The sequence below is a fragment of the Poecilia latipinna genome, unplaced genomic scaffold (genome assembly GCF_001443285.1).
Source record: "Poecilia latipinna isolate Pla-1442-1.1 unplaced genomic scaffold, P_latipinna-1.0 Scaffold4719, whole genome shotgun sequence".
Classification (NCBI taxonomy): domain Eukaryota; kingdom Metazoa; phylum Chordata; class Actinopteri; order Cyprinodontiformes; family Poeciliidae; genus Poecilia; species Poecilia latipinna.
In genome coordinates, this window is record NW_015117335.1 from 3,645 (window position 1) to 16,321 (window position 12,677).

The 12,677-nt window shown below is 41.7% G+C and overlaps 1 long non-coding RNA gene across 1 annotated transcript; it reads left to right on the forward strand.

Annotated features, from left to right (window-relative positions):
• Window positions 1–1,241: 1,241 nt before the first annotated feature.
• LOC106942955 (uncharacterized) lies at window positions 1,242–12,477 on the forward strand. Its single transcript, XR_001423761.1, has 3 exons — window positions 1,242–2,042; window positions 2,375–2,380; window positions 12,465–12,477. It is a non-coding gene; the product is annotated as an uncharacterized LOC106942955 (long non-coding RNA).
• Window positions 12,478–12,677: the final 200 nt, after the last annotated feature.

Genomic DNA, 12,677 nt, shown 5'->3' on the forward strand with positions numbered 1-12,677 from the left:
GCTTCTGTTGTTGACCTGAACCATAAAGTCAACATTTGTGATCATAATTCAACATTGAATTAACATCTTTTGCTAACAAGCCAACAGCGAAGCAGCTGTGTGTTTGGGACATCCCACTCATGTAAACGGTGGGGGTGGACCGCTCCACTCCTTGTAGTAAGTTGTAGATGTTTTTGTGTCAATATATCACACACAAACAGTCAGTGAAAATTGCTATGAACAAGTAAGAAAATGTACAGAAAGGAGTCACCACCCACTATTCTCTGCAGTGGTTAATTTAAATGTGATAACCCCCACTCAGTAATAAAATGCTCTGACCCAGAGCGCTGAGGAGAGGAGGGGAAGGGGTGCGGCAATACATCTGACATTGATTCAATATTGATCAGATGTTGATCAGACATCGGCATTTCAGTCATTAGATTTCAACCACAAAACAACATTGATTCAATGACACAGTTTCAACATTGGTTACTTGGCTAGAGGTGGATGGTTGTTTGATGGTTGATCCACCGTCATTTGTCGTCTTCAACCAAAAATCAACCATTAATCACACTTCGGCATTTCAGACATCAGATTTCAACCACAAAACAACGTTGATTCAATGTCACAGTTTCAACGGTTTGATTGGATGGTTGTTTGATGGTTGATCCACCGTCATTTGTCGACTTCAACCAAAAATCAACGATTCTAACTATTTTTCAACGTTGATTTAACATCGTGTGCTATCTGGGTAGCTCTTCCCTTACGAACTTGGCCACGCTACTTCCCGCTTGCTCTGCATTGTTGCCGATTGGTTACGTCATCAACAAGCATTATCATGTTTAGCTAGTACACTCCAGATCTCCATCATAAGCCAAATTTCTATCATTTTATATATATCACACATTCCTCCAATAGTGTCTTCACAGGTCTGCCTAAAAAATCAGACAACTGCAGTTGATCCAGAACTTTGCTGCTCGCATTCTCACTTAAACCAGGTAGATGGAGCACATCACCCCAGTTCTAAAGTCCTTCCTCGGGCTCCCTGGAGCTCAGAGAAGAGACTTTAAAATGTTGTTGTTAGTTTATAAATCACTGAATGGCTTAGCACCACAATACATTAAAGATCTGCTGCTGGTATCAACCTTCCAGACCTCTCAGGTCTTCTGGTTCTGGTCTGCTTTGAATCCCCAGAACCAAACATGGAGAAGTGGCATTCAGCTTCTATGCACCACAAATCTGGAACAAACTTCCAGAAAACACTGAGTGCCTTTAAATCTAGACTGTTTAGAGTTTCTTTTGAAACATCAATAATAAAACTTTAATCAACATTCTGATGTGTAATGACGGCACTTGACAAAATGTAATGTTTTAATTGTTGACTATGCATTGTTCTATGACTTTGTATTTTTATGTTTTTATGATGTAAAGCACTTTGAACTACCTTGTTGCTGAAATTTGTTTATATAAATAAACTTGAACTTATACTTCTCTACAAGCATTATCTTGTATCTGTAGACTTGCAGATTTGGGCCTCAGCAGGTATTTGTTTTAGAAGTTGGAGATAAAAAGGAAAGCCATGTTTTTTTTCCACTGACATTGAAGATTTTCAAAGCTTTTCCTCTGCTGGATCTGTCTTTTGCCTTTTTTGAGTTTTAAAGTTTTGATGTTCAGTGGTACTAAATCTGTTTGTGTCCAGTCTAGGATTTCCTTTGTTGCTGCTACAAAGTAAAAAAAAAAAAGAAGAAAATCTAATAAAACAAACATGTTACTTTTACTACACAGTACATATTTACTGCCAGACAACCTCAGAATAAAGTCTGTGATTCTCAACTAAAATCAGCATTTGTATTTTTTGTTTTAGAGTGGAGAGGTCCACAGACCAAGTCATTAAGCCAGTAAACGTGGAAGCCTTGTCTAAATGGGTGGGAAAGATCCCACCTGATGTGGTGAGGGACATGGCTGTCATCGCTCCCATGCTTTCCAGACTGGGCTATGACCCGCACGCCAACCCCCCCAACTACGGGCAGCCGGACCCCAGAGTATTGGACAACACCAGGAGGGTGAGTGCTAAGCTGTTGCTTTGAGAATAATTTACTGTCAATTTACTGTCAATTTAATCTGTTTTATGAAAGACAGATTAAATAGTTCACTAAAATTAAATCTTGCAGAATATTTTTAAGGTACCATTTAGCAAAGCAGCAATAAGAATGTTGTAGACAAGTTGTATTCTCAGGTTTTATAAAACTTTTATCTGTCTATCCGATTGTTGTCCTGTTGAATTTATTCATAAGAAAAGCTTTTAAATTTCATTTCTTAGCCTTTCTGCCATGAGTGACCATTGTATTAGGAGAGGCAATGTGCTATTATTTATTACATTGAGCATACCACCTAGGGCTATGTGATATAGCCTAATAATATGTTTTTCATACCAAATCTGCTAACCAGTTTTACTTAGATTTTTAACAATTATTTTCCTTTCTTAAAAAGAAATAACAAATGACAGAAACATATTTTCAAAAACTCATTTTTATTTCAATCATCTATTCTGGAAGTTGATCTGAATTTAAAGTCGGAAGAAAATACAAGGTGTAAAACAAGATGATAGGCACTGGGAAGGCTGATATCTCTCTGAAATACAACAACTTGAAGAGTGCATTGGTAAAAATAAAAAATCCAAAGTAAACTGTCTTAATAGGTTGATGAGGGTTCTATATTTATGTTTCTGTGCAAATTTTGACCCTTAAGTTTTGTCCAATTAGTTTGCCTAAAACCATCTCATGATTGACCTCTTTATTCAAACAGTTGAATTCTCCTCTTGGCTGTAGCAGTTTGGCTTGGTACAACTTTGCCACAAACCCGCGTTTTGAGATAAAAGAAGCATAGTTCTCCTTCCCCTCCTGTCCCATGCCTGGTGGTCAGGAGTTGGAGTAGCGAGCATTGCCATGGCGTCTGGTGAGCATTGATCGATAGTGTTATTCAGCTTTAGAAATGTGTGATGGAATGGGTCTGCTCTGCTCTGACTATTGGTGAAGGTATGGTGTTGAACTGATGACTGTGTCAGACTGACTGTAGTGCTGAGGAAGCAGGAGAAGCTAATGGCTGCTCTTGCTGCTCTCTGAGGACAGACAGGCTGCCTGTAACCAAGCTGCAGAATGCTGTCACCATAAAAGTCTACATCAGCACAGAATAAGAATCGTTAGATTTATCAGTAGTTTTGAAAAAAGTCACTAGAGGAGTCAGAAAAATCGATAAATATAGTAAAAAAGCACTGCTTTTTTCATCCTGATCACAGACCCATTCATCCCCTCCACTTACCCCCAAACTTGGTTGTGTCTCTAGGCTCCGCCCACTTTGCTGCAATTTTTCAATATTTAACAGTGGTGGGTTTAGCTTTCAGAGCACAGTTTGGTGGAAAGATGTTGGATCCTGGTTTGGCAGTCGGTCTTTTAGTTGTAAAGCAGTATAAATTGGAATGGAAATGATAGCTGCTGTTTGGTGGTTTATGACTCATGCTGCGTATTACCCGACTCAATTAGGCATTTCTTTTTCCTGAAACCGTAACGTTGGCTTTAAAAAAAAATTAAATAAATAACTGTCAGCCTTCTGTGTATTTCAAGAGAATCTTTCTCTGAAAGTTGTCAATCTTCAGAAAGTGAATGAATGAATCACTCTCCTTTACGCTGTTCACTCAGACACTGATGCATTTGAACTAAGTGAACTTTTAGTGACCTCTGTATTTCTGTGGGGAAGAGGAAGACAACACAAATCTTCCAGTTGATCTCTAACCTTGTCTGAACCTAAATTTGACATCATAATGTCACTATAACTTGATAATCTGTAAAAACAATCAAGCTCCTCTGCCTTTTCTCTGTAATCCTACTACTATCTGCAGACATATACCGCTTGGTCAGACACATCCAGTCACAGCTAGAGGTAGGGTCTTTGCGCTCAGTCAGGCTCATGTATGTGCTGCTCATTAAGCTTGTGGTGAAGAAGCATATTATCGTTGTTGTAAACAGAAGAACTGTTTACCTGATGTTATCTGTGGCCATGCTAACTAGCCTTAGCATTTACCGTAGGCTCCAGTGTGGGGAACTAGTTGTAGTGAAGCAGAGATGAGGGGGATTGGTTGACAGTGTTAAAACCTTCTCCCCGTTTGTGATTGGTTGTTTCTGACTGAGCTATGTTTTGACATTGACAGTTGTAACAAATATGTAAAAAAAAAGCATAGTTTTTATAAAAGTTACATACTGCAGCTTTAAGAAAACAGACTGCTGTTTCCATTGAGTGCAACACCAGTCAGTAAAGTCTTACTAGTAAAATGGTGCAGAATTAGAGCCACTGCATAGACTGGAAATGTGGAAAATGCAGGACTCTGTTCCTTTAAGATACTTTTGATAATCAGCTCTGTAAGAAGTGAAACTCAGAATTTCACTGCTACACAAACACACAGTGTCTTCCCAGTGACTGTTTTTCATAGTTTTACCTCTCCCCCACTGGAGCACTGTCCAAACATTTTTGGCTGATTTTCTTTACTCCCAGGTAGGAACTCCAGAACTCTCTCCAGATATCTGGATTTAGTCCTCCTGTCTGTGTAGCCAAGGAGTTTTTTATGTTCCACATTACTCATTTTCCCCAGCAAACATGACAGACAAGATGTCTTAGTTCTCAATGATATCACCTCAATAAAAGCCGATGCCCAGTGTGTGAACCTTGAAGTATGTGTTTATCCTCTGTTCAGCCAGCGCTGTAACTTTATCTTATTGAGTTCAGGGATGCTGCTAAAGTCTGTTCTGTGTGAACCGGTTTCACAGTTCACAGCTACAGGGTCATGGTGTTCCATTACTCTACATGTTCCTTATGTTATTTCAGAGAAATAAATCAATAAGCTAAACAGGGGAAATTCTTGGCCTTATGCACTCACATCAAGGGATTTCAAAAACACTGGTTTTAGTGGCAGTTTCAGTTTCTACACTTTAAAATGGGTAGTGTTTTTAGTATTTAAGAACAGATGTCAGCTATATCTAGAGAATTTCTTTCTACTTATGATTTCATCATGAGCTGGTAATAACGCTGCCATTCAGAAGTGAACTTGCCTTATGCTTTGGGTTATTGCCCTGCTGTGTAAACCAAATAATCTGAAGCAAACCTAGCTGACATTCTACTTCAGAATTTCCTCCTAGAGATCAGAAGATATGATTCCATCCATTACAACATGTTATCCAGGTGCTACATCAAAATGTAGATAGGATATATTCTTTTTCTCAAATGCTATCTTAGTTTTACAGCAGATGTAGCAGGATACACACTTTCTGTCAAGGTGTATCATCAATCCACAGAATATTTTCCGAAGTCTTGGAGATCTTTTTGATATTTTTTTTTTTTATCTTTTGCTTGCCTTTTTGTTCAGCTGTGTCTTTTGTCTAGGAAACTCTTCCATGGAATAGTTCTTTAGCAACTAGTTGCCTTAGTTGATGTAGGACCTAAATCACCTGCAGTGTTTATAGGTCCTATTCACACAGGGCTGATTTTCAGTGAAACTATAACATTTTAGTTGCAATCCATTTGCTTGGTTACACCACTTCAGTGATTAGAGTCTCTGACACTGGCACTCTGGAAACCAGGTCTCAGAGTGAAACCTTTCTGGAAGTACTCCACAAGTGTGAGAGCGCACATGTGCAGAATGCATGGCTGTAGGGTTTATTCAACACATGCACATGCAGATAATAAAAAAAATAAAAAAATAAAAATAGTGGCTTCATTAATTTGTTTGATTTAACACAACTTCTGATACAGAAAATATGAGTTTCATGAGTACTTGGTTTATTGGTGATGGAGGAGCACTTTTGCAGATACTGAACACAGACCCATGAGGCATTAAGAATTGCTACGACATGTTAAACTTACAGCACCATATAGTGGCCTGGCATGACAAATACAGTGGATTCTAAACGTCATCTAAATGTGGAACTTATCCCCAGTCAACATCCCTTCATGGGACCAGCCTAACTGGCACAGCAACGACAGAAATAACTGCTACATGTCAATGACTTTCTCATTTGTTTATTAATTTCCTTAGGTCACATCATGATGTTTTGCTTTTGGAGATCTTCCGACCTACTTCATGTTATCAGATTCGATTGAAGTGGTTTGATAATTTTTACAAGAACAGTAGTCCTTTTTTTCATAGGACCAGGTTTATATGAATAGCTTTTTCCTCTAATAGATACAATCTTCCTTGCAGATCATTTTGATTCAGCAAGGATGTTCCTGCACAGCATTTTCTTACTCCCTACAGAAGCAGCACAGTCTCACTGGCCTTATGAAACAGACAATTTTAAATCATGAGAGAGGAGTAAAACATCTAAGGGCCAGATTCTCCGCTCTCAGTAGAGCTTAATAAGCCACAGCAGAGTATTAACTGTAGGGGAAGGACTTTATGCCACATAACAGTGGTCTATTCTTTGTTTTTTTGTACTGAAGAGGAATCCTTACATCTGATTTTACAGTTGCATGCCCTTAAAGTGGTGGTTTTGGTATCTGCTACCCAGCTACGGTGAGGTTAATTTTTTCCATTATGGTAGAGCCATCCTAATGACTCTCTTACTGGGGTTTTGATTGCTTTTCCATTTGTTTGGAGGAGTCCTAGAGAAGAAGGGTGAACACTCCAGAAATTAAAGAAACACTCAACTTAATGGAATTTTTCTTAGCAGTGACTTCAATGGAAAGTATGTGGAATTTAAAGAAGCAGGAGGAATCTTTTGTTTCTTTAGTTTACATTTTAGAGAAAATGTCTGACCACAAAAAATGGAGGAAGCTGTAACAAACCCTCTGCTATACTCCAGGGAGCAGAGATGTTCTGAATGCCTTTTCTCTTGGTTGGTTCCAATGTAAATATATCTACAACTTTAGATTCAAGTTAAATTAAAACTACCAAAAAGCTTCCACTTTTTCCTGTATTTTGTTTTATTGAAAACCTAGATTTTGCCAAACACAGGCTTTCTTTATTGTAGAAAAAGGGTTGTTTTGTTGTTGTTTTTTTTCTTTAAAACATGAGCAGTTAAAAAATTGGATCACCAGTTTAAGTGACAGCTGGTTCATTCATGAAAAACCTTTGTTTTGATTTTACTGAGCGGTACAGTAAAACTTCCCGCTAAATGGAAAAGTTAAGAACATTACAGAATTTTCCAGATTTGGATAAGTATGAGAAGAGAAAATTGTTCAGGAAATGCAGGAAAATGTTGTCTCTTTTCTATTAATAATGGCATTTATAGAGTTTAATGACGCCTCAGTGACGATGCTTCCCACAACAGGTCAGCCATAAAACTTAAATGTTGTCTTCTTGTTTGAACTCCAAAGCTGCCACTGTGACTTTACTGGCATCTTCACTAATGTACCTGCATTTGGAAAGTGATGGGTGCTAATATCCAGCCCCAATGTTGGGATTGACATCGACAGACAGTAATGGGAATAATAGCATTAAAATAAATAACAGTACTACTAACTGTTATTTTTTAAGTTACAAGAAATTCAATAAAATACTTCTTCCATCGTCACAAAGCCGATCCTGACAATAAAAAGCAATATGTTATTTTAATTCAGTACCCAGAAGGTTGAAGCAGATCTGACCAGGAGCAATAAGGGTGCTGCTGATTGGTTGAGGAAGTAGTCGTTACAAGCCAATCAGAGGCAGGTTTGTGCAGGTGTTCATACGGAAGCAGAGAAGAGCACGAAAATGTCAGACAGTTGTGGAGTGTGGGAGCCCAGATAGTCTAAAGTAGCACTGAAGGTCCAGATGTCACTTTTGTTTGAGGTAAAAGACACAAATCCAAATGTGACGAGTAATTTATGCAATTACTCGTCATTCTTGATTCGGTTATAAGAAACTTGAATCTCAAGAAGCACCTCACAACATCTCATTCTTCAACAAAACTAGTCACGAGCAGATGTGGGTATTAACTAGTTACATTTACTTAGTTACATTTACATGAGTAACTTTTTGGGAAAAAATTACTTAAACCACTATTTTTACTATGCTGACCTTACTTTTTCTTGGGTTATTTTACTATGAAGTATAGTTACTCTCACTTGAGTAATATTTCTGGATTCTTTACCTAGTGAGTAACTACACTTAAAGAACAAACATGTTTTACCAATAATTCAGACCAGACACAGACACACACCTGCACCTTCTGCTAGTTTCGTTGCTAGGACTCATTGCTGGGCTCAGGGCTCATTTTTAAACGGTCCATTTTTTCCCTTTTAACCATTTTTGCTTGCTTTTGGAGGTGTGCTTTCGGTTTTTATCTTGCTGGAGGACTCAGGATCTTTGCTTCCGACCAAGTTTCCTTACACTGGGCAAGAAATTTTGCTCTTGAATTGCTTGATAATCTTCTGAATTTCATGATCCTTGTGATACGGTCAAGGCCTCCAGTACCAGATGCTGCAAAGCAGCCCCACAACATTATGGATCCTCCACTATGCTTGACTGTTGGTGTGGTGTTCATTTCCTTAAAGGCTTCATTGCGCCGCCTGTAAACATACTGTTTGTGGGAATTATCAAAATGTTTCACTTTTGTTTCATCTGTCCATAAAACATTGTTCCAGAAGGCTTGAGATTTGTTTAGGTTTTCTTTCGGTCTTCCTTGGCTTCCACCCATAAAGTGGATGTTTAGTGTGCGGCGTATGGTACTTGTTGAAACAATTACACCAGACTGTTCCAGGTCTCCTTGGGCTGCCACCTTATCATGGTGGAGGGGTTTGAGTGTCGCAATGATCCTAGGACGTATGCTGTCTGGGGCTTTATGCCCCTGGTAGGGTCGCCCAAGACAGACCTTCCCCAGGGGTCTCCTAGCTGAGGAACCAGACAAAGCGCAACCTGAAGACCCCTTATGAAGAAAAATAACTTTGGATCTGGCGTTCACGTGGGCAATGACAGTGAGACTTGGAGGGGTGTGGTTGGGAGGAACGGCCCCCCTGATCTGAACTCGAGTGGTGTTCTGTTGTTGGACTTCTGTGCTCGTCACGGATTGTCCATCACGAACACCATGTTCAGGCATAAGGGTGTCCATATGTGCACTTGGCACCAGGACACCTTAGGCCGCAGTTCAACGATCGATTTTGTCATTGTTTCATTGGATCTGCGGCCATATATCTTGGACACTCAGGTGAAGAGAGGTGCGGAGCTGTCCACTCACCACTACCTGGTGGGGAGTTGGCTCCAGTGGTGGAGGAGGAAGCCGGTACCCATCAACTGCAGGCCCAAACGTGTAGTGAGGGTCTGCAGGGAACGTCTGGCGGAGTCCCCTGTGAGACGGAGCTTTAACTCCCATCTCCGGCAGAACTTCGAACAAGTTCCAGGAGAGATGGGGGGCATTGAGTCTGAGTGGACCATGTTCCGTGCCTCCATTGCCGAGGCTTTTTGGAGATGCGGCTGCAAGGTTGTTGGTGCCTGTCGCGGCAGCAACCCTCGAACCCGTTGGTGGACACCTTCGGTGAGGGATGCTGTCAAGCTGAAGAAGGAGTCCTATCGGGCCTTTTTGGCCTGCGAGACTCCAGAAGCAGCTGATGGGTACCGGCGGGCGAAGCGGCATGCGGCTCGGGTGGTCGCTGAGGCAAAAACCCGGGCGTGGGAGGAGTTCGGAGAGGCCATGGAGAAAGACTTCCGCACGGCTTCGAGGCGATTCTGGTCCACCATCCGGCGTCTCAGGAGGGGGAAGCAGGGCAGCACCAACACTGTTTATAGTGGGGGCGGTGTGCTGCTGACCTCGACTCGGGACGTTGTGGGCCGATGGGCAGAATACTTCTTAGACCTCCTCAATCCCACCAACATGCCTTCTGTTGAGGAAGCTGAGCCTGGGGACTCTGGGTCGGGCTCTCCAATCTCTGGGGACGAGGTCGCCGAGGTGGTCAAAAAGCTCCTCGGGGGCAGGGCCCCGGGGGGGGATGAGATCTGCCCGGAGTTCCTTAAGGCTCTGGATGTTGTAGGGTTGCGTTGGCTCGCGCGACTCTGCAATATCGCATGGATATCGGGGGCAGCTTCCCTGGATTGGCAGACCGGGGTGGTGGTCCCCCTGTTTAAAAAGGGGGACCGGAGGGTGTGCTCCAATTACCTGGGGGTCACACTCTTAAGTCTCCCTGGTAATGTTTATTCAGGGATCCTGGAGAGGAGGGTCCGTCGGATAGTCGAACCTCAGATTCAGGAAGAGCAGTGTGGTTTTTGTCCTGGTCGTGGAACACTGGACCAGCTCTACACCCTCAGCAGGGTCCTGGAGGGTGCATGGGAGTTCGCCCAACCAGTCTACATGTGTTTTGTGGACTTGAAAATGGCGTTCGACCGTGTTCCTAGGGGGGCTTTGTGGGGGGTAGTCCGGGAGTATGGGGTACCGGGCCCTTTGATACAGGCTGTCAGGTCCCTGTATGACCGGTGTCGGAGTCTGGTCCACATTGCTGGCAGTAAGTCGGGCCTGTTTCTGGTGAGGGTTGGACTCCGCGAAGGCTGCCCTTTGTCACCGATTCTGTTCATTACTTTCATAGACAGAATTTCTAGGCGCAGCCGAGGTGTTGAGGGGGTCCATCTCTGCTTTTTGCGGATGATGTGGTCCTGTTGGCTTCATCGGAACGTGATCTGCAGCTCTCGCTGGAGTGGTTCGCTGCCGAGTGCGAAGCGGCCGGGATGAGGCTCAGTGCCTCCAAATCCGAGGCCATGGTCTTGAGCCGGAAAAGGGTAGAGTGCCTTCTCCGGGTCAGGGGGGTCGTCCTGCCTCAAGTGGAGGAGTTTAAGTATCTGGGGATCTTGTTCACGAATGAGGGAAGAAGGGAGCGGGAGATCGACAGGCGGATTGGGGCAGTGTCTGCCGTGAAGCGGGCGCTGTACCGATCCGTCGTGGTGAAGAGAGAGCTGAGTCAAAAAGCGAAGCTCTCGATTTCCCGGTCGATCTACATTCCCACCCTCATCTATGGTCATGAGCTTTGGGTCATGACCGGAAGTCTGGGCCTCCCTTCTGAAGCTGCTGTCCCCACAACCCGACCCCGGATAAGCGGAAGGAAATGGATGGATGGATGGATGGATGGATGGATGTTCCAGGTTGGTCTTCATGTCTTTAGATGTTGATGTGGTGTTTTTTCCACCATTCACACCAACCGTCAAAGACTTTTATCATCATTTTTTCTCTTCCCTCACGTCCAGGGAGGTTCTTAATAGTTCCATGCCTGGAACACTTCTTAATAACATTATGCACTGTTGAAACAGGAATACGAAAGTTTTTGGAGATGGCTTTATACCCTCTTGTGCTTGCAAATAATAAAATTTGTGTTGTCCTCAGGCATCTCCTTTGTCTGTACCATTGTCGCACAAGAAGAAGGTGGCTTTTAAAATACCAACATGATCAATCATTGGTCAATTCATCATGTCACATGGGTGGAGGCAGTTCATCATAGGTGATCCTTATTTGTGATTTGCAACAGGTGAGCTGAATTGCGTTTTCATACTGATTTGCAACAAAGGGTGCCAATACCGTTGACATGGTAAACATTGTTTTTCTATGTTTTCCTCATAATATTTATCTTTTTAAATGTTCTTTATCATTTGCTGTTTTGTATCAAATACAAGCTATCTGTAGTAAATTTTTCGCTTGATGAATTTCTTTCAGTTAAATATTCCATGATATGTACTTACACTTCATGGGTGCCAATAATTGTGAGCAGGACTGTACATTTCAAAGTTCTAGTAAGAGGGGATTCAGAATGGTTTTACTTTTTTTTTTTATTAAATTCAATTTTATGTCAAATATACATATTAATAGAGTCACATTGACATGTGTGTGCATAAATAATTTATCACAACCCAGCACTGACGTTATTTTTAAGTGGCTGTTGTTGATCAATAGTCGCATTGTGTTCATGTCTAAAATCATAATCTATTGTGAAATGAGCACAGAGCAGCACATTTCTTCTGGTGATGTTGCTCCTTTAAAGCCGCGCTGCTGCATGTTGCTACATTTCTGTCCAGGCTACCATATGTGAGAGTGCTGCTCCAGTTTCCTCCTCGGTGTCACTGTCTTGCGTGTTAATTCTTCTTCAATGTGTCTGTGGTCCTGTTTACATTATTTACATGCTGTAAATATATGTGTGCTTGGTCTGCCTCTGCTCCGTGTAACACTCAGCTTTGTTTTTACAATAGACCTGCGTGGCATGTTGACAGCATGTGCATGTTGAAGCCTGTTTGCTGGATTTATGCTGTGTACATCTGCAGCCCATCAGTGTCGTTTTCTTTTCTCCTCCTGCATCAAGTCAATATGCAGGCTTATTGTGTATTATTTGGTTTCTGCCACTGCGTCTCGCTCCTCTCAGCGCAGAGTCCTGCTAGGTAGTCAGATATATGCCTGCAACATTTTTGTAGGTTAAAGTTTACACTTCTGCATTTGAGGCCTTCCTCTCTCTTTTTTGGAAATATTTTATTTTTGCAGTGCAGGAAACTAAAGAAAGGTAGAATTTGTATTAAACTGCATCTGTAAAATTAAATACAAACATGTCTGCTTTTTTATCCTCTCACCCTATTATTCTTTATGGCTGTAAAGAAGATCATTTGTTTTTTCTTTAGTTCCTACTTCTGATGTTCTCATCAAGATTTTTTGTCCCTGAATCTGATCAAAATTGATTAATATTAAATGTTTGCCGGTAACACATCTCAGTCC